This window comes from Triturus cristatus, chromosome 12 (genome assembly GCF_964204655.1).
Source record: "Triturus cristatus chromosome 12, aTriCri1.1, whole genome shotgun sequence".
Lineage (NCBI taxonomy): Eukaryota > Metazoa > Chordata > Amphibia > Caudata > Salamandridae > Triturus > Triturus cristatus.
In genome coordinates this window covers 238,537,002-238,559,797 of record NC_140595.1, presented here as the reverse complement: position 1 = coordinate 238,559,797, position 22,796 = coordinate 238,537,002, and positions in this window count along the sequence as shown.

The following is a 22,796-nucleotide window of genomic DNA, read 5'->3' as shown; positions in this document are numbered from 1 at the left end:
CAACATTTCTAAACATGTCAGTTTAAGGTCAAGCTTGTTGTGCATATTTCAGCAATATTCAGTTTTGGTTCTAGCTAAAGGAAAAGTACTTCATAGCTTTTCTATGGCCTACACGGGTAACTGATTCCCTGTTGTAAATCAGTACATTTCAAATGTGTGTCTTTTCCTGCATCATATTTTAGTATTATTGTTGCATGTTGAAGTACTAGATTAATTATTTTTATATGAATTACTTAACTATCCCAGTTCTCTCTAGCATGCAAGCATGCCGTAGTTGTCCAGTTGTTGTAAAAAACCTACACTGATGCTTGCAAACCATAATAGTACTTGCCCAATTTGCTTCTGCCTTATTCCGCAAAGGTACTGGAAAAACATGTCAACAAACAGCTTTCTGCTTATCTAGAAATTAATAATTTGCTCCTGTCCTCTCAGTCAGCCTTTCGCCCTCACCCTAGCACAGAGTCAGCTGTCCTGGCTGTTTCGTAAAATCTTTGATGGATTGCAGTGGCTCTGCAACTGTTATTCTATTAGATCTTAGTGCAGCGTTCGATACAGTATCCCATAACATGTTACTTGGGCATCTTCTACCCTGTCGTATTTAAAATAAGACCGGAGTTTTCAGGTATATAAGCTATTTTTCACCACCACACTGCCAATTGCTTGCGGGATGCCCTAAGGCTCCTCACTGAGTCCGACCCTTTTGAGTGTCTTTGTTCGATCTGTGGTGGAAACCTTTGGCATTACCCTGTATCCCTATGCCAGAGGTCTTCAAACTTTTTTGATAGCGAGACCCCCATCAACATTTTTTAGGCATAAGGACCCCCTCCTGACAAAAATGTCTAGAACCTGGTCCTCATCATCGACAACCATAATACTTCCCAATTCTCACGACAAATCATTTTTACGGTGGGGAAATAATATTAAATAGTGTTTAGCAAACCAAAGGTTTGCGGGTGACAGTGATTCGGTGTCAGAGGCTTACCACAACAAGTCTCCAAAATAATTACCTAAAAAGGCACAATGGTATTTTAATTTTCACAAATAAAGCATAATTTGACAAAACGTTTTCAGATGATAACACCTTACGGAACTAATGTGATAGGTGGGCCTGTTTTTCTCAAGATAAACGGTCAGTCTGTGGTTGCACCTCATTAGTACCAGTTTAACACCCACATATAGCAATAAGTAATAAAAAAGTGACCAGTCCAGCTTTGCAAAGGGACTTCTACTGCAGGGAAAAATGTGTTGCTGCATTTTAGTAACTTTTGTAACATATGAGGTCTGTGTGTAACCAGAGAGTTGCAGAATTACATTTTGGTTGGTGCTGTGGAGAATAGTGACTTGTGTATTTTTAGTGCTACGAGATCACAGCCTGTGACAGAAAGCACTGTGAATATGTAAGTTATTATTTTATACCTGTATTACACGCAGTATAAGATAGCCTGCTACAAAATGTACAAAACGTTTTACGATAATATGGTGCATCCAAAATCTAGATTCTAATAATAACAAGACCATACGTAATGCTATTTTTTTTTACCTAACTGTCCCTTCAACACCTTCTCAGGGATAGTAAATGCTATGTAAATACAATGACAATTCAAAGCATGTACTTCACAGCTCAGTTGTTAACTCTTTGCACTACCACTCAAAAAGAATAAATCTTTGTCATCACAAATCTTCAAATGAGTTGATCAAGCCAGTACCTGCTCTCAAGCATCCTTTACGTTTGCAGATTGTCCTTCACAATTGCAGATTAAGTTGTTGTGTACATTTGCATTTTTTTCAGGCAAGCTGCACATTGGCTTAAAGAGGTGTTTAGCTGTCTGCCCAGCTTCGGTTTTACAGCACAGGAGAGTACCTGAATGACAATCCAGCTGAAGAGGCTGAGGAACGCGTGCCCCCACCCTCTCATGACTCCATGGCCCCCCTGTGGGGCGTGCCCCACAGATTGAAGACGTCTGCCCTATGCTGATGACACCCAGCTGGTATTTTCTTTATTGGGACAGGGCACATTCTCATGACATTTAAGGAACTGTCTTTTAGCTGTGTAAGATAGATAAATCTGAACTGCCTGTGTGACTGAGGTGCTAGTGGTGGGGAATCAGCCTCTGCTTTGGACCCCAGCCTGGTGGGCTGACGAACTTGAGCCTTTGCCTTTGTCCAGACCAGAAGTGAAGATTATGGGTTTCTGGGTGGACAACAAACTCACTTCAGGTCTCCAGATCAAAACATTGACTGGCTGCTGTTATTGGCCTCCTGAGAAGCCTCAGACAGAAACACTGCACACTTCCTCATCACACTCAATACAAACATTGTCCAGGATTTTTTTACTTCTCATCTGGGCTTATGGAATGTCATGTACCTGGGCTAGGATTGAGATCTTTTTGTGCTGGCCTCAATAGAAAAACACTAGCCAGGCTGGTAAAAAGCAGCTGAGGTGGCAACCCTAACCTGAGCGTGTCACTGTCCTCAATCAAAAATCTGCAGATGGTGCAGAATGCAGCTGCCCGGCTGCTTCTTCATATTCCTAAACTTCAGTCATTCTCTGCCCATTTAGCTTCTTTTCACTGGCTCCCAATTGTGAAGCGTGACAACTTTAAAGTCCTCTGTATCATATTTTGGGCCTTTACCAGTTCTGGTCATGTATTTCCCCATCATCTGATCCAGCCATACATTCCTGCTAGAGCTCTGAGCTCTTCCATCCACAGATTAGTGACTCTGATTAGATTAGTTTTCATTCAGAAGAGTGTGTTTTTTCCAATTTCTTGCCTCGGAAATCTGGAACTCTCTCTTAGACCAGCCCCGCTAAGTGAAACAGTGTTCCTAAAATAATTAAAGACCTGGCTTTTTAAAAGTTTTGTTTGCTCTTATACTGTGGCCGTCATCTGTGCTGGTTAGGCAGCCTTGCACATAATAAATCCTCAACATAATGCAGAATCCTAGACACGCCACATTCATCACCTATATTTTTTTGAAAAGACAACTGTGGCAAGTGCACAACCTGAGTTGACATTTGAGCAGCAGAAAGAGTGTAGAGAGGTACTTGGATAATCTCCCATTACTTTCTCTCCAACTCCAAAGTTGACACCTCTCTGTGTTCATGAAACTGACACAGGAGATAGTAAAACGCAAGACTTATCGGATGTCTAACTGAGTCCAGAAATTTGACATGAAAGCGACTAAGATATTAGAATTGGAGGATGACCGAGTGATCTTGTAATCTTTGGGCCAGCCCTTTGGTGTTGGTGCCCATGCAAGGTGCCACAGACTTGTGCTTTTGGGTGAAGTACAGGGCCTCAACAAAGTCAATAACACAGATGCACATGCGATCCCCAAAGTTTGAGCTTATAGACTGGCTGGGTACTGCAACATACTTAAACAACTTTGAATTGACTAGTGTCTACTGGCAATTTGCTTTAGTGTCAAGGATGAGAAAGCATTTTCAATGCTGGAGTAATTATTCCAATTGTAGAAGGATACCCTTTTGGTTGAAGAATGCTCCTGCCACTTTTCAGCCCCTGGTGAATCATGTTTATCAAGTCTAGAAGAGTTTGAGTTGCATACCTGAATGACATTGCAGTGTTTAGCAGTTCATGAGAAGACCACCTGGAGCACCTAAAAGAGGTGTTCAGGATATAGTAGACACAACTGAACATCAAGGCAACCAAGTTTCAGTTGGGGAAGTCCCCTGTAGACTAGCGGAAGCATCAGGTGGGATTCAGGAAGAATTGCAAATTTAACACGGAGATTCAGTCTGTTTTGGAGTGGGAGGTGCCCACTACCCATATACAAGTGACACTTTTTAATGGCTTACTGCTTATAACTGGAACTCTGAGTCTAACTATGGGGCTTTAGTTGCTTCATTTATTATTTTGAAATCCAAGAAACTGATAGGACCAGGAAATGCCAGAAATCTTTTGGGAGCCTGAAAACACTATGCAAACTTGATGACAAATTTAAAGATTGCCTGGTGACCTATGTTAGTCATAAGTTACTTCCATGAGAATATCACTGTGAGACTCAGTGTGAGCTTTGAGAAAGTTCCTGATGTATTTGAAGTTAATGGTTCAAACAGAACACAAACCACAAAATTGGTTGACAGGAATGAAGCGTGAGTATCACAAGTTGCTGACATTGTCTTTCTTGCCTAGATTTTGTGGTGGAGCACAACACAATTTAAATCATAGGGATGCAGATGGACTTTCACACTGATTTTGCTGATCTTAAGACCAGACTGCAGGAACAGAGGTGTAAGGTAGTGGGTAGGCTGATCTGGAAAGAGGGACGGAGGGGGGGGGGGGGCACAGAAATGTTCTCTTATGGTGTCAGTCATGTTTCACTGCCCTGTCCTAGTAGCATTGGATTTTGGACCTGGCATCATGTGTCCTCAGAGACTTAGGCCTGTCCCTTCACATCAGTAGCTCTTGGACTTGTCCTGTGACCTGCAGTGGTGCTCTAATTGACTGAAATAGGACTACGGCCCCTGTTGAGCATCTAGTACATAAAGCAGTGGTGATAGCGTATAGTATTTTATGAATCTGTAGTTGTGACCAGACCTTTTAGTCTGTCACTGCAGTGGAGGCCTACTGGCCCACTCATGTAAAGTTCAATTTCTATGTGCTTTCCCAGTTCCTATCACTGATATCCTGAGTGCATCATGTATGTTTGTCTATGTAGACTATGTGGTAGGTGCAAGGCATGTGTGAGTGAGCCACAGTAATGAAGGCCAGTGGGATCCATTTTGGATTTTCTAGGCTTAGCCTTGCACAAGATGGAGGTGAGTTTGTTTTCCCAGACAATGGAAGTTTAATGCTGACATTCTGGAAGCTGGAAGAAAGATAACTAGACATTGAATTGTGAGAAGTGGAGACAAGGACCTACAGAACTTCGATTAGGTATTAGGTAGGGAGCTTCTGATTAGTATTCATGAAAAGAGCCATTTGGTAGATGGTAGGAAAGATGGGTAGGACTGCAGACTCTCCGTGCTTCTACTGTGCCGCCACTGACCTCGTCTAACCTTTTCCTGGTAGGTGTTCGAGGCCGCTGCTGCCCAGGTCCGTCATTGAGCCCGTTCTCCTGCTGCTTCTGTTTTTTACTGGATCTACTTGTTTGCTTATTGTGTCTTGTCTTTTCTTTGTTTTGCTCCATTTTTCCTCTGTTTTTCTTCGCCGCCGCTGCTGTCCTTGCAGCCTCTCCCTCCTGTCGGTTCCTGCCCCCCAGCTGCATGTCCCGCCCCCTTCCCTATTTAATGGTGGTGTGCCAAAGGCAAGCCCGTCTGCGCCCGCCCGCGACCAGCACCGGAATTCCTGGATCTCAGACCACGCACAAATACGATCCTGCTGCCTTCCTCGCACTCAACCCAGGGAGGAACAACAACTGCCAGCTGACCACTCCGAACACCACCTACGGCCAGTTCTCCTGCCGCCAGACCTTCGCCTCTGACCATGCAACGACGGACACCACCCCATGACAAAAGCCAACACCTCCAGAGCCCTAAACTGCATACTCCTCAACGTGCACTCCCTGCACAGACACGCCGTAGAGATCTGTGACCTGCTCAACACCATCTTCTTTACAGAATCCTGGACTAATGCCTCCTCCGCCTCCGACATTGCCACCGCTATTCCTGATGGATACAAGATCCAGAGGAAGGACCGCCCCAATCGCCCAGGAGGAGGACTCTCCATCGCACACAAGAGCTCCCTCGGAGTCTCCACCTCCACCACGAGCAACTTCTTCTCCACCACTGAACACCTTCACTTCCAGATCCAGATCAGCCCTAGAACCACACTTCACGGCACCCTCTCCTACAGACCCCCCCGAACCCCGCACTTCATTTGCAACCACCATCGCCTACCTCTTCGCACCCCACGCCATCGCCTCCATGGACTACATACTCGTCGGACACCTAAACTTCCACCTCGACAACCCCAGCGACCCCAACTCCACCACACTCCTGGACAACCTCGCCAACATCGGACTGAAACAGCTCATCACTGCTTCTACCCACAAGGCAGGACACACCCTCGACCACATCTTCGCAGGAGGTAATAACTTCATTTCAGCCATACCACGCAACCCCCATGGACGGACCACCACTGCGTACACTTCCACGTCGACAAGCCGAAACCCAGACCACGCCCTCCACAAAGGAACTGGAGCAAAGTCACTGAGGAGCAGCTCAACTCCACCCTCAACCACGACGCCCCATGTAATGAATGTGCTTTTCACAAAAAGGACATACCCAAACCCTGCAGTCCCACCTGGGAGGCAAATTTACCACTGCACCTTTAAATTATATACACTTTTAAGCATGTAATGAGTGTGCTTTTCTCTAAACGGACACACCCAAACCCTGCACATCCACTCTGGGAGGCTAATTTACCACTGCACCTTTTAAATAATACACGTTTGCACAGCATTCTCACTCTGGAGGCAAAAAGACTAATTCAGCTGCATTTAACACAAGTTTATTAATGCAATATTTTAAAAAGGTATTCCAAATATATCAATAAATACAGATTCTCAGGTATCAAACCCTTTTAAATGAACAAGTAAAATAAAATGCAGTATGTATAGGTAGCAAAGAGTAGAAAATATATACATAGCATGGTTAGGAACACCTCACCGACTGAAGTTGTATCATCCTACCAACTCAAGCTTTGGGAAGTTTATCAAAAGCCCAGGTAGGAGTTTCAATCAGGACTCAAGTTCAGTCACCTCCACAGCAAGAAGTCTATTCTGTGGTAAACTCCACCTGGCCCCGTCTGCTCCCAGCTTAAATATCATTATTCAACGTGAAGCGAAGCTTCTAGAAAACCTCGCCCCCTTCTCATTAGAAAAAAACGAGCTGGCTGGTTCCCGTCTGCGTCAAGGCCAAGACGGAGGCTGGTCAAGCTCCCATATTTTGACTCCGAGGCAGAGTTGTACATTCCACAGACACTTTCCACAACATACTCCAGTTCACTCTGGTCAGTGAGGAGCGAAAAACAAGTGAAGAGCAGAAAGACCTTGAATATGAATCGCAAGCACTGCTGTGCACGCAGAAATAAGGCAAAGTCAGACATGAGGCCATGTCAAAGCCAATAGTCAAAGTCAGAAAACAAGACGACATGAAGCCATGTCAAAGCCAATAGTCAGAATTCATAAGCAAGGCAAAGTCAGAAAACAAAATGACATGAGGCCATGTCAAAGCCAATAGTCAGAACTCATAAGCAAGGCAAAGTCAGAAATCAAAATGACATGAGGCCATGTCAAAGTCAATAGTAAGCACTCATAATTCTCATAACCCAATCAACTTGCAAGCACCACTGTGCACGCAGAAGAGCTTGAAGCAAGGTAAAGTCAGAAAGCAAGATGACATGAAGCCATGTCAAAGCCAATAGTAAAAACTCATAAATTCTCACCAATGCACAACACCGAGTACATGTGTGCACCACCGCCCACAACACTGCACTTCGAGACCAAAAAGCACATTCCACCTCTCTCACACCTTCAAATGCAAATCCCACACCTTATGCTCTTGGCAAAACTGGTCCACTCCGTGACAGTTCCCACTAAAAGACAGCAAGATTACAGGAAGGAAGGGAAGCAGGCATATGCAGGACCGTCCTACATCAAGGCTAGGGTAAAATAACACACTAAAGTCAGTTAAAATCGTGGTAGATGAAGGTCATCATAGGGTGCCAAACCACAAGAGTGGCTCTTTCACTACACCCCACCACCTCGACCAACCCCAACCTCACAGCCAAAGAACTCCACAGATGGATCTACAACTGCGCACCCCTACGCAACCCCGACGAACAGCGCCCTAGGAAGGCTCCCTGGTTCACCGCCGACCTCCAAGAGTCCAGATGCACCTGCAGATGTCTCGAGAAGAAATGGAGAATCAGCAAAAATCAGAAGACCACACCACCTACAAGAACGCCATGATGGAATACCACCAGTGCATCAGATCCACCAAAAGAGCCTTCATTCAGAACAAGATCCTTGCCAACTCCAGCAACTCCAAGGAACTCTTCAGCGTCATCAGGAATTCACCAAGCCCGCCAGCGAAACCAAGGACATCACCCCTTCCCAAAACCTCTGCAACATACTCGGATCCTACTTCCATCTGAAAATCAAAAGCTTCTTCGGCAACTTCAATGACCAGACACGTCCTCTCCAGCAACGCCAGCCAGCCCATCATCTCCTCCTGGACCCCAATCATTACCGAAGACACCACCTTGACCATGAAAGGCATCCACTGAGGAGCCCGCATGGACCCCTAACCGCCGCACATTTTCCTCAGAGCCGGCGTTGCTCCAGCACTATGATGCACCATCAACGCCACCTTCGAGACCTGCCTCTTTCCAGACAACTGGAAACGGGCAGAAGTCAGACCCCTGCTCAAGAAGCCATCAGCAGATCCCCCGGACCTCAAGAACTACTGTCCCATCTCCCTCCTCCCTTTTTCGGCCAAAGTCATCTGAAAAGACCGTCAATGCACTCCTAACAAAATTCATCGAAGAAAACTCCTTCCTCGACCCCCTCCCAATCTGGATTCCAAAGAAACCACAGCTCTAAGACCACTCCACTCGCTGCCACTGATGACATCCGCACCCTCCTTGACCAAGGACTCACCGCGGCCCTGATCCTACTCGACCTCTTGGCAGCATTCAACACCGTCTCCCACCGCACACTCACACCGAGACTCCATGACGCTGGTATACAGGGAACTGCCCTCGACTGGATCCACTCGTTCCTCACCGGCAGAACTCAGAGAATCAGACTACCATCTTTCCTCTCTGAACCCCCGGTAATCAACTGCGGTGTGCCCCAAGGATCATCGCTCATCTACATGCCCCCCCTCGCCCCAATCAGCAGACAGCACGGACGCAGCATAGTATCTTTACCCAGCTCATCCTCTCCCTCACCAAGGACCCCATCACCACCAGACTCAACTTCCAGGAAGGAATGAGGGGCGTTGCATCCTGGATGAGCAGCAGCTACCTGAAGCTCAACTCTAAGAAGACCAAGGTCTTCGTCCTCAGACCCTCCCCCTCGGTTTGGAACAACACCTGGTGGCCCACCGCCCTCGGCAGCCCTCCCACTGACCACACCCAGAACCTCTGCATCATACTCTACTCCTCCCGCTCCATGACCCGACAGGTCAACGTTTTCGTCTCCAGCTCCTTCAACACTCTCCGCATCCTCCGAAAGACCTTAAAATGGATCTTCTGAATCATGAAAGACTGTCGCCCATGCGACTCAACTACGGAAATGCCCTCTACGCCGGGATCAATACGTTTCTGCTCCAGACCATAAAGAACAACGCAGCCAGACTCGTACTCGACACAAACACATCACCCAACACCTCTGGAACCTCCACTGGCTCCCTGTTGAGAAGAGTTACTTTTGAGATACTCACCCATGCCTACAAATGCTTACACAATGCCGGACCCCTATACCTCAACTAAAGAATCTCCTTCCATCTACCCGAGAAATCTCTGGTCCGCCAACCTTGCCCTCGCTGAAATCCCACACATCTGCAGAGCTAGAACAGGTGGAAGAGCCTTCTCCTACATCGTGGAAAAAATCTGGAACGAGTTCCCGATTGACATCAGACTTGCCCCCTCCCTGATCATCTTCAGGAAGACACTCAGAACCAGGCTCTTCGACTGAACGGAGTTGCTTACCCCCCCAGAACCTTGAGGCCCTCACGGGTAAGTAGTGTGCTTACAATTCCCCTGGTTGATTGATTGATTGATTGTGGGTTTTCCAAGCTAGAGGCTACACTGCTATGAGAAGCATCACTCTTTACAAAGACCATTGGCCTGATTTATATATTGGTGTTATGTATACTCTGTCGCAACAAATCTACGAATAGCACTAGAATCTTAATCAAAGCTCATAGTTTTTCAACTGCCTTCAGGGAATATTCGAGGGGGTGTAGGTCAGTGGAAGATACACTCTACATATGGTGTGGTTGTCCCATGCTTTGTTCTTTCTGGAAGGAAATAGCTGAGGTGCAGAGGGATGTTCTTGGGTTTCCTTTCCCATTCAATCCAGTAGCCTTCCTCCTGTAGATCAGATGAGAAAACTACACTCATATAGCTAAATCGAAGAGGTATGTTGAATTGCAACACCTGGAGTTGGCAAATTTAACAGTTGCATTTTGCTGGAATAGAAGTGACCCACCAACGATCACACAATGGCATCAAAGACTATGGACGATACTGAAGATGGAAAAGTTAATTAGCAACTTGTAGGGTACCTCAGATTTGAATTACAATGGGGTACAGAACTAGATGGAGGGTTCTCTTGTATTTGCAATTCCCCCTCAATGGATGGCGACAGGCCTATTTTCCTCAAATAGTATGTTGTGCGGGGGCATGGGAGTGAGCTTGAACATTTTTGCCTAAAAAGGAGGGGATGTGGATAGTTTGGTGTGGATGCTGTTCGGGGGCTAATAGAGGTAGGAGAGGTGGGGGATGGACTGGATTGGGGGTTCATGTTAGTGGTGCATGATGTAAACACGATTAGCAACAGTAATAGAGCGATAACACTCCTAAGTGGATTATGGTTTTCTTTGTATGATTGTCTTTGTGGACTTTGCATCTTTTTCAGAAAAAGCTTGAATAAACTATCCATTACAAAAAAATATGAATGCACAGCTTTCAGGGGTGATACAACTGCACCAGAGCCATAATCATGATACTGCCCTAAATTTAAATTAATAAGTGAACGGGAGAAAGGGCCTGGATTGAGGTAAAGGTTTGAAGGACAGTGTCAAGGCCCTTTAAATGCATCTTATCATTATAGTGTATATTATTCTATTCTAGTGTGCATTACATTTCTTCTCTTTCTTGAAAAGATAAGTTCTGAGAATGAGCGCGCCCACATTACCTCCCTGAAATTCTATGTCTGCTTGCCATCATACTCCTTAGAATAAACTTCTGAAGAGGTTGTACTTGGCCCACTTCGCAAACAAGCTTGACCCACTTAAATGAGACCCAAAAGCCCCTGCATGCCACATGACTCTGAATGGGGTTTTATTATACTCCAAGTCAAGAGTTTTATATAAGAAATCAGAGCACTATGGGGGCCTGTTGAACAAGGTACATTTGATTGTTAACAACAAACCTCTACACCCAAATCGACTTAAATCTGACAGATATTCACAAATACATTACTGGCAGGCATAAAACCATTAATTGGGATGGAGATCTCTGCCATAAGGGCCAAGATCACTTCAGCACTAAATCTCACTCAAGGGGTGGGAGGTGGGCTTAACAAATATGTTTGTCTCTGAAGTTTAGGGATATCCACAACAGGTAAGTTTGTGGGCATTCCCAATCTCCTTCCCATTCCCTTTTCACCATGGAAAGGGCCATACATTTACTCCAGGTCTGGCATATCTTCCCTTCCAGGATGAGAATGAGAGGTTTTGAAGGGGATATACGTATATCTCATAACAGTTTCATTAAGAAAGGGCAAAAAATGTCAGTGGAATCATTTAGCTTCGCAAACATTTTCAAGGTTAACAGAAGTTCCAATACTTTGGTCTCCAGACACCACCAAACCATTTATAATGGAAATGGGTGCATTAGGTTGTGCAATCGGAGCAATTCGTCAGGAAAATCTTAAGAAGGAGGAACACCCAACTGCTTTCTATTCACACTGATTAAATCAGTCAGCAAACAATTTGAAAATGGAGATGAGGCTATTGGCCATAAACGTGGGGCCTTATTTATGAGCCTTTTACACCTCTGTTGCGTCAATTTTTGTGATGCGGCAGTGTAAAAAATGCACCAAACCGCCATATTTACAAAGTGACACATCGAGGCAGATGCATCACTTTGTAAACCCCTGAGCTACATTATACCTGTATCAGGTATAATGTATGGAGGGTGGGCGTTCAGGCGCAGAAAATGCTCTGTGAGATTTCACAGCGCTCCTTCTACGCCTCACTACGTCAAGCAGGCGTAAGGCGTGACTCAGGCCTTTTCACATGGGGCTTGCCTCATGTGAAATGACACATTGCTGGAGTTGCGTCTGTTTCCAGACACACTCCAGCAATGCACCATTTTTGTGCTGACAGATACATAAGGATTCCGGACGTATCAGTCAATCCTTGTGACATGGGGCACCGTACAGCAAATAGGACACATCCATGGTGTTGCAGGGAGGGCACACTGAAAGTGTTGCATTGCTGTTTTACTGAGCGATGCAACACTTTTCATAAATGAGGCCCGTGGTGTTTAAGGAATAGAGACATTTAGTTCTGGGAGCTCACCATCCTGTTATTCTTCATACTAATAATCTTAATTTGCCTGTTTTTATAGCAAGCTAAAAATCGCAAGCTGAATATCACAACCAAGATCGTTTAGCTTTTTATTTTCAATAATATGACTTTATCAAAACCTGTATTGCTGGAGCATGTAATATTGTGGCTGGCAGTATATTTAGAATGTAAGAAAAAAAAAGAAAGAAAGATGCTTTCTTTTCCGGAAAGAAGATATTAAAGTCAAATAAAGGAAAGAAAGTAATTCCAACAACATTTTCTTATTAAAGTAGAGCTAAGACACAAGAATTACAATAGAATTCTTGAGCAAAGATTGTGAAATCGTCTGGTTGTGAGAACTATAGACTATTCATTCCACCTAAAGACTTAAAAAAAATAATTTTACAGATCAATCATGATTCCAAGATGGATGGCCATCCTGGTCAAAGAACTGTTGAACTTTTCACTAGAAGAATTTGGTTGTCTTCTATCAAAAAAGATGTGAAAGAATACATAAGATCTTGTAGAGCAGGTGCACAACCAAAGGATACCACTTAGCCCAGATCAGAACTACTTCAACCATTAGATTCTTAACTTAAATTTGTTTTCTCTGTTTGCAAAGGAATTGTTAGACCGGATAATAAAATCCAACCCAAAATAAATAATTTAACACCAATTTGGACTTGTGTAGATACATTTAAAAAGTCTTAACTTTAGTTAAAATATAGAGTCAGTTGAAATAAGACCATTACGATACAAGAAAAACATTTAAACAGCAAGTAATTTGTTATTAGTCAGAGGTTTACAAGCTTGTTGAAGCATTAGATCCTATTAGCCATGATGCATAAAAGAAATTTGGAAACAGAGAAAACAATGGACATTTGTAAATCAGTTTTGCTTATTCTAAAAGCATTTATCCTGTCCGACAGACCCCTGATCCAGCATAGCAGGACAATTGACTTAGCTCTGGGTCTCGAATAAGTAGTACGCAACAACAGCAGTTATCTCCTAAGTTTCTCCTGATGCAAGGTATAAGGGGCATTGTTTAGACCTATCAACGCCTGGAGACCAATTATATGTAAAATTAGCTAAAGGTAAAGACAGTGTCTAAATTTATGTACAACGATCGTAAAGGTGGTGGGTTACTGTCGTCTAAAAATTCTTCGAGCTTAAAAGCAGTTTTGTGTTGCAGAAAGGATTGTGATAAAGTGCCTAGTGCAATAGTACATTTTCTATTTTCCATAAATAACTCCTAATATTAGTCTTCGATCTAGCAGCAGCATTCTGACAAATGGAAGATGAATTGTGCCAGAATTCTCCTAAACTGAGTTCTGCCAAAGTCTTTTTAATGTAGCCTCACCTGGGTAACCCATATGATCCCTGGCTAGTACATAGTATCCAGGAGAGAATCTCTAAATGGGCTCAGTTCGCCCATGGTCCAAATACAGTACATTATGGGCCTCAATTTAATAAGCTCTGCAATAGGTTTCAGTGCAAGATCTAGTCAGTTCACTGATAGAATATCAATTTTAAAAATATCAGTGTTCAAAATATCGAAGAAAAGAAATATACACTACAAAAATATCAACTCCTATACCTACACAGGTAAGTACAAAAATATTGAGTCAACAAATATCGATGTAAAAAATATTGATTTAAATATATATGTATATATATGTACAATAAAATGATATGTATTAATGTTAATTTTAACAAAATGAATTACATTTAATATACATTTTTACAAAATATTACAAATTAACCTATATTAAACTATATATGGCATTCATGGAACTGAGCTCAGCCTTTGACTGCGTGGTCCATGACAAGCTGTGGAGTATAATGCAGTCGATGGGGGTCAACCTGGCTATACTGAATTTCATAAGGAAGTTATACGCCAATGCAACTGCTTCAGTCCATTAGACGAAAAATGGAAACTGCACGCGCCCATTTAAAATTGGTAGGGGGGTGCGGCAGGGATTCATGCTGGCTCCTTACCTCTTCTCTCTGTACACCAATAGAGTAGTGCAAGCACTTTTAACGGCAACCGAGGATGTCCCTAGTTTTGGAACTCACAGAATTCCCATACTGGCGTACGCAGATGACTCTGTTTTAATAGTAAGGACGGGGCTGGGGTTACAGAGATTGATTACGGAATATATCTCTTTTATGGGCACCCTCCAGATGAGAGTTAACCATACAAAGTTGTTTGTAATCATAACGGGGCGGGAAAAAGAGATAAAATCCCAAGTTTTTATGCCGGAGAGAACAAAATCGAAGTGGTAGATTCTTTCCCATACTTGGGTATCCTCTTCGATAAAGATCTCTCTTGGGAAAAACTAGTGGAAGGCAGAAAGAGGGTCATGGAGAGGGGTATAACCGCACTGAAATCCTTTGCTAAAAAACTGGGGGCCAAACCCCTCCCTACCATTAAGAACATTTATCAGGCCCGGGTAAAAGCATCTGTATCTTATGGTGCAGGAGTTTGGGGGGTGGCCAACTCTACTGCACTGCAGATAGCTGAGAAAAAATATTTTAAATCTGTAGTCGGTCTCCCTCATCCTTTGTAAATCGTATACTACATATGGAGTTAGATATCCCATATATCGCTAATCAAATTAAAGTGTCCCCATTACTCTTGTGGTACTCAATCTGGAGGAGGGATTCTGTTCCGCTTACGCAGCTAATTATTAAGAGCTGCCTAGACATGGATCACTGGAAGAGATCCAGGTGGATGAGTTATGTGGAGCACACTTTTAAAGAAATAGGGCTTCTGGAACTTTTTAACGATCGGTTCGTATGTAAAGGGATATCCAAACAAAAGGTTATTGATGGGTTTTCTTGTATGGCGGAATATAAGAGGTCGAAAATTGATGTGGGGAAACATGCTCTCCGGTTATACCATGGAAGCACACCTGTGATAGAGGGAGGGTTCTCATATCTAGCAATAGTAAATATCCCACAGCATAGATACATTTTGTTAAGGTTTAGAACTAACCTGATAGTGTGTATGCTAGGCTATCCTGAAAACTCGTATAGCATTAATGATTTAAGTGTATGTCGGTGTGACAATGCATCAACTCATTCGGAGATACATTTAGTCCTTTTCTGTACATTATATAAAAAGGAAAGAAAAGCCTACCTGATGAGGTTTACACAATGTCGGGTGGCCTTATACTTTTTAAAATCTTTACCTGACCCGTTTGTCTGTTTCTCAATGGCCTCTTTTTTATGGGCTTGTTTGAAGGTTGGTTACGAGACCTGTGAGAGGTACCTAGAACAGTAATTGATCCTTTTTATGATATGTTGTAACATGATTGGTTTTTAATGATGCCATTTTATGAATCTGGGATGTGTATGTATTTATTCTTTTATGATCATTTTAAATTTTGATCGACTAAAGAGTTTTGTAACTGATACAAATTAACCTAATTTAAAAAAATAAACACACAAACATAATAATGTATACATATATATTTACTTTTAAATAATTAATACACTATTATCTTTAATTTATTGTAAAACTTTAAAATTATATAAAAATAATATATATAAATATTTTAAAATATAAAAAAACTAAAATTCTAAAATAAATTAAAACAAACTATGAAAAAACCTAAATTGCCCAATGCAATCAGTGCAACAGTAAGAAAAGTGTTGGAGAGCAAAGAAATTAAAATTACTATTCCAACTCCAGCGAGTGCAACAGTAGGGAAAGTGTTGGATAGCGAAGGGGTAAAAATTACTATTCCTACTCCAGTGAGTGCAATTGTAGGGAAGTGCAGGATAGCAGAGAGATAACAATTACTATTCCCACTCCAGTGAGTGCAACAGTAGGGAAAGTGCTGGATAGCGAAGGGGTAAAAATTACTATTCCCATTCCAGTGAATACAATAGTAGGGAAAGTGTTGGATAGTGGAGAAAAAAATACTATTGACACTCAAACACTTGGAAAAAAAACACATATATTAAACAGAATAAAATAATTAAACAAATGTATTAAAAAAATATTAAACATATAAAAAACACATATTATAATACTACTTGCATATAACAACCTAGAAATTTTTTATAAAATAATACATTTAGAAAAAAGTAATTTGTTTAAGCTAGAAAATATTCACAAACAAAAAAATTAAAACATAAATGTATTTATTTTATTTTCGACCCTTTACCACCACACCAATGACTAAACACTTCACATTTTTTAATTACATTTATTTACATAATTAACATAAATATTAATTAATAAAATACAAATTAATAAAAAAAACTGATAAACAATAATTGACTACACACACTTGAATACTATAATATCCTCAACACACACCTAAATTAAGCTATACAATAATAAAACACAATTAAAACTTATTTTAAAATAAAAACAATTACTATTAACAACCTTTTTAAGTTTTGAATTGAGTGCACATATAAGGAGGAATAAAGTTGGTCCTATAGAAAGTGCATCCACTTCATTTTTTAACTTCACTTTTCAGTCGCATTTTGGTATGTGATGTTTGCACTATATACCTTCACACTTTGGGTTTAACTTTGTGGACACTGGATCTATTATTTATTATTTTTTGGGACAAGATGACAACCGATGATGATAAAAGTGGGCAGAGCTGGTGAGTACCAATCAGCAAGCTCAATTGGTGTTGCGCACGTGAGGTGTCATCTTGTTCCTCTCACATTTTTTTCAAAGGATTGTAAAAATATTTGGTATAATTAATGTGGGGTTCTTTCACTAAGAAGGTCATTAGTGGGGATTGCCTTAAGTAAAACCTTTTTAATTAGCTGGTCTTTCAAAAAATTACAAAATTGAAGGTGAGCGGCTTTTGGTGGCTACCTCAGTGTGAGAAAAGGGAGGAGTACAAAATACCCTAAGATATAGGGATTTGAACCACAGTCTAGTGTGACTATACCTTCTTAGACCCAGTCCTGTTTGTATGAATATTGATTGAGAGGAGGGTGACTTGGGTCTTTTCCCTCTGCAACTCCCCATTGTTTTGCTTACTTAGTACAATACCAGTCGGCAAGGTGTTAGACGTCAACAGATGCCAATTTTTCCGTAAGATATTGTAAATATGACCACTGTTTATACCATTTTCTGTTATAAAGGCTACTTCCGTCCGATGTGTAACATTACTTTTTCGAGTCGCGGTTGTGAGGGTTTGCTTTCTGTCTAGTTTACTAACTTTTTTTCAGCATTTTAAAGACAGTTTGCCTCATATCCTCTCTCTCTAAAATCCCTTTTTATTATTTCGATGTTTTTCTTAAAATTATGATTTTGGCTGCAATTGTGGAGGGCCATTACTCTTTCCCCAAAAGGTATGGCCGTGATTGTGGATTTTGGATGACAACTTGCAGCATGGAGTACACTATTACATCATGATGATTTTCTGTGGATGTCACTCTGTACTGTATTATCCTCAATATAGTCTGAGATCTAGGAACTCTATCTCGTGTTTAGATCTGTTGATGGTTAACTTGACATTGAAGTTATTGTTATTAAGATATGTTTAATATTGCTCCAACTCTTCATTGCTGCCCTTCCAAATCATAAAAACATTGTCAATGTCTTGACCATAACAAATAATTTTCTCAATCCAGTCCTTCGCACCAGAGCCCCAGGCATGCCTCATCTCATACAATCCCATGAATAGGTTAGTATAGGTTGGAGCACACCTGGAGCCCATGGCAGTCCCTTGCTTTTGCAGATACCACACTTCATTGTGCATGAAGGCGTTCTGCGTTAAGATCATCTCAGACATTTCCAGAATCACATGAGTGTGCTCTAGGTGTTTGGCATTCTGCTTATATAGAAAGTGCGTTATAGCTCTGAGACCACAGCTCTTCTGAATACAAGTATAAAGACTCTCTACGTCCATAGTAACAAAGGTGAAATTGTCACTATTCCATTGGAAGTCCTCCAATTTACATAATAAGTCTCTACTGTCTTTCAGGTATGAGGGAAAATTCTGAACAAATGGTTGGAGAAACGTATCGAATTCAAGGGGGAGGGGATTAGGAATCTAGGGTTTTTAATATATATTCTATATATTCAGGTCCAGCATACGTACCCCAGTACTTAAGAATAAACAACAAAGTATGCAGTTCCTAACTAGAGAGGCAAAAAAATATAAATAAAGACAAATTTCTAACTGTAATCAGGAATACCAGTGAACGACAGGAGAGTGATCTCCTTTTTTTTGGAATAGAGCCCTCACACACCTGACAAGAAGGTGTCTTGCTTCATCATCGGGCCCTGCTCCTACTCGGGCCGGCGCTGCAATGCCCGATCAGGCACCCGTGATGGGGCCTACTTATCGGAGATCTTTTTCCAAAGGCCGTTAGGTGAGATGTAAGTGAGGGTCTTAGTGTAGGTGAATAGGTGAGTATGTGAAGTGATTTAAAATAGGGGAATAAATCCAAACAAAACTATTTTAATGTACATGGTTCTTCCCCTAGTTAAAAAATGTGAAAAATTCGCGTATGTACACACTATGTTGTGTTTTTATACGCTAGTTTATGTGGTCAACATGTTTCATGCCTATTTAATCAAGTAGATGGCAATTCTTCAGGACCTAACCAGTAATCCTACCTACACACATTTTTTGGTGGTGGACACAAAACACACGAAGTGAGGAGTGGCCACCCTTACAGCACCCTAAAAAAAGTGTGAGGGTACCTCTGGTATAATCAAATATAAATGAAACCCTTGTCTCTAATGATCCGGGCAAAGTCGGTACCGGTCGCTGCGGACACTCAATTCTAGTGCCGGTTTCCTTGATGGAAGTCAACTGAGATCCTACCCGAGCAGCGTCACCGGTCCGTGCGCGCTGTTCCACATTGGAGAAACGTATCCACATATTCAGCTTCTCGTTCAGTGGGTCCCCTATTGCCCGATATCATGGGTCTCCCTGGTAGAAAAGGGCCTCCCTTGTGTATTTGCGGGAGTACGTAAATACACGGATATTTAGATTTCTGTGCCAGAAGGTATCTGTACTCCAAATCAGTAATGAGACCTGACTCATGCCAGTCTGTTACTCTTGAATTCATGCTTTTTTCTATCATGGCAATGGGATAGGTTCTGAGACTTTCATAGCACATGGTCTCAAAAAGTTGACTATCAATTTCCATCATGTAATCCTTGCGGTCCATTAAAACAGTATTACCACCTTTGTCCGCTTCACGGACTACCAGATTTGAGTCTTCTCTGATCGATTGAAGGAAAACCCTATCTCACTTAGTCATGTTTGATTCATGTTTACATCTTTTATCCCTCGCATGATCACCCTATCAATTACGGTATTGCCACTGTTTGGTGATATAAACTTAGATTTCTTACGTAACCCTCTAACAAATGTCACATCCACTTGTATATTGAGTTCCTGTGCAAATAGTACCATATCCCCTGACTCATCGTCATGCAAAGTAGCAATCAAATGTGTCACATTCCAATTAGATATAGAGAACTCAGAAGATAGATGTTCTGCAAAATATTTTTTTAATTTCAGTTCACGTAAAACTTTAAACAAGTCCAAGTGTACATTCTCAAAAATATGTTTTTCAATGGGACAGAAATGTAACCCCCTACATAGGACAGATATTTCATGTTCATTCAAAATCAATATTACTTACCTTAAGTCGATATTCTTGACAACGATATTCTTGCTGTCAATATTTCTTACCCACAATATTAATGACTCGATATTTTTGTAACTTGATATTTTGTACTCGATATTCTGTCTCTGCACCGCCTAGCCTTAGGGGAGTATTCTGGCCAAGTTTTGCCAATGATCTAATGGATTTATTATCTTCTATTCACAGACTTAAGACATCACAGTGGTCACAAAGTTCAGCTCCATAAAGTGCGGAGCTTTATAAACTCCTCTGCAGGGGGAATTGAATAAACAGAAGTAGGGTTAGAAAATCTGAGAATAGCTGAAGCCTTATGCTTTATAAAGGACCATTTGGTGATTTGCGACCGCCATGAGTTGGAGTCAGATAACCTGATCTCCAAATAATTGAACTCAGTCGTTATCTCAAAGCACATCTCCCTCAACCTCATCACCCTCCTAAAACATTGCTTGTGGTTGAAACTCATAAGCTTGGTTTTCCGAGCATTAATGTCGAACCCATGTGTATTACAAAAAAGAGTAAACTTGGGGCAGATTTGTCATTAAGTTGCTTTGCCCTTGCCCACGCAAGGAGGCACAAGGGAGATGCAACTACTAAGTCAGATTTATTGAGGCACACAAGGCCACCTTGCGAGTTCCTGCATGGCTTGATAAGTATAGAGTAACACAATGCAGTGCAAGTCTCTGCGTTGCATTACTGGGAGGTGTTCGAGTGGTGGAGAGTGGGTGTTCCCATGCATCTACCCAGGAATTATCATTACTGGTAGACCTGGGAATGCATCAAAATGATACGCCTCTCCAGGTTAGGCATATCAAGGAGAAATATCTTTATTGCTCCTCGTTTTTTTCTCTTTCTGTGTGTGCAGCCTTCTGCGGCACACATAGAAAGAGGATAATGCCTCAAACAATCTTGCCATGGTGCAAGAGTGCCTGCATGGCTGCTAGGCAGAACATTGTGTGCCAGCACAAGGAAAGGACAAGAATGTGCTGTATGATGTTAAATAACAGTGCATTACTGCCCTTTCACAAGGTGGGTTGCTGCGCTGCTTGAAATATTGATACATCTGCCTCCTAGAGTGCAAGGTTGGAGAACCTTAGGGTACTTGGAAATAAGCATGGTATTGTCTGCAAAAAGTAGTGCCGGGACCCTCTCCCCAGTTAGGCTTAGGGTGTTATTGTAACAGCCAGACAACAAAAATGATACGGCTATTAATAAAAAGAGTCAGGGCTAAGAAGCTACCCTGAAGAACACCTATATCAACCCTGATTTTGGATGTCAACTTGCCCTTAGTGTCTCAACTGACCGGAGCAAAGTTGTCTTCATGGAGGTGAGTTATGAGTTTTAAAAGGTCTGGGCGGGACTCTCATCTCATGAAGTACTTCCCACAGCTTTCTCCTTGGGACCAGATCAAATGTAGACCTAAGGTCGACAAAGGCAACATAGATGTTTCCGTAACCGATGTAGACAATCTTCCATTTGATCAATAGAAATCTAAACAGCTGATCAACAGTAATTGTTTTCTCTTTCACACTACTGGTAGAACTATTAGCCTTTGAAAAGGCGGTTCTAAAAGAAGTGGTGTATGAATTCAAGGAGATTTATTATGGGGGAAAGCCCACAACGCTCCAAGGCATCCGGTCCCACCCACTCCCAGCAGCAGGAACTGCCATGGAACTGAACCGTAGCCTAGGAGCCCCGAGAGACTTCATAAGAACACACTCGAGGGCACGCAGGGTTGCCATGCAGCCTCAATAAATAACATCTAAAAAAATAGCACCTACTACAACCTCCATTCCCTCTTTCCATATGCTCAACCTCACCTGTGGCACTACCCAACTTGGCCTGTAGAGCTTCCACGCTCTCTCACTGTGCTGTGTATCGGCCAGCCAGGAGGTTGCAGCGCCTCCTGGTGGCTGTGTTCTGCATCGCAACCTTCTGATGGACACGTGTGCCCAAGACAACGTCCCGAGTTTGTGGGAGGACACTGGTCTGTCTAACTGGACACTCGTGTGTGTGTGTGTGTGTGTGGGGGCACTGACCTGACATTTTGGGCATTGCTGTGTGTGCCTTTTCTGATGCCCAGCGACTTCCTGCTTCTGCCTTGTTCCACTGGTAGGCAGTGATTTTCGCCCAAGGGACCCGATATTTGACTCTCGGGGGGCCAAGCCAGTGCAGCCTAACAATTAAGGACAGCGACGTGACCGTCATCAGTCTGGCCCCGGCACCTCCCTAGTCACTTATCGGATAGCTCTGCGTCCCCTGCAGCGGGGGTATTGCAGCAGGCACCTCCGTTCTGCCGGTGGCAAGCCCATCAGGGTCAGTTCTACAGCCACCAGCCCGCACACGCCCACAGCCGCAGGCCGAGCCCAGAGCTCAGGCAGCTCACAGGAGGGTCCCCAGGTGGCTCAGCAGGGAGCAGTTGGCACCCTTTGCTGTTAAATCATGACGGTTAAATGCTGCAATGCTGCAATGTGTCTCCACTACCCAGAGGTCTTCCGGAGTCAGGATCATACCGTATAAGTGGGGTTGCTCGGCAGAGCTAGCTAATACACATCTGCCATCTTGGCGTCACTAGCCATTCCCACATGATCTTGGTCATTCATTTACCCATCACCACATCGCTTTATCTCACTTCCTGTACGGTATCACTGGGAACAAGAAAACTCTGACACAGGGTCTATCACAAACACTAAGCCCACAAAATATGTATTAATGTGTAGTTGTGCCAATCCTGAAGTGCCGACATCGAAGTAATTCATTCCTAATTGTCTAATCACTGACTTTGCTTACATGTAAGTAAAGAATGGTGTCATGGGCCCAGACAGAAAGGGGGTCCTATCACCTACCCTAACTAATAATTTAACCTATTCCTATGACTAATAGA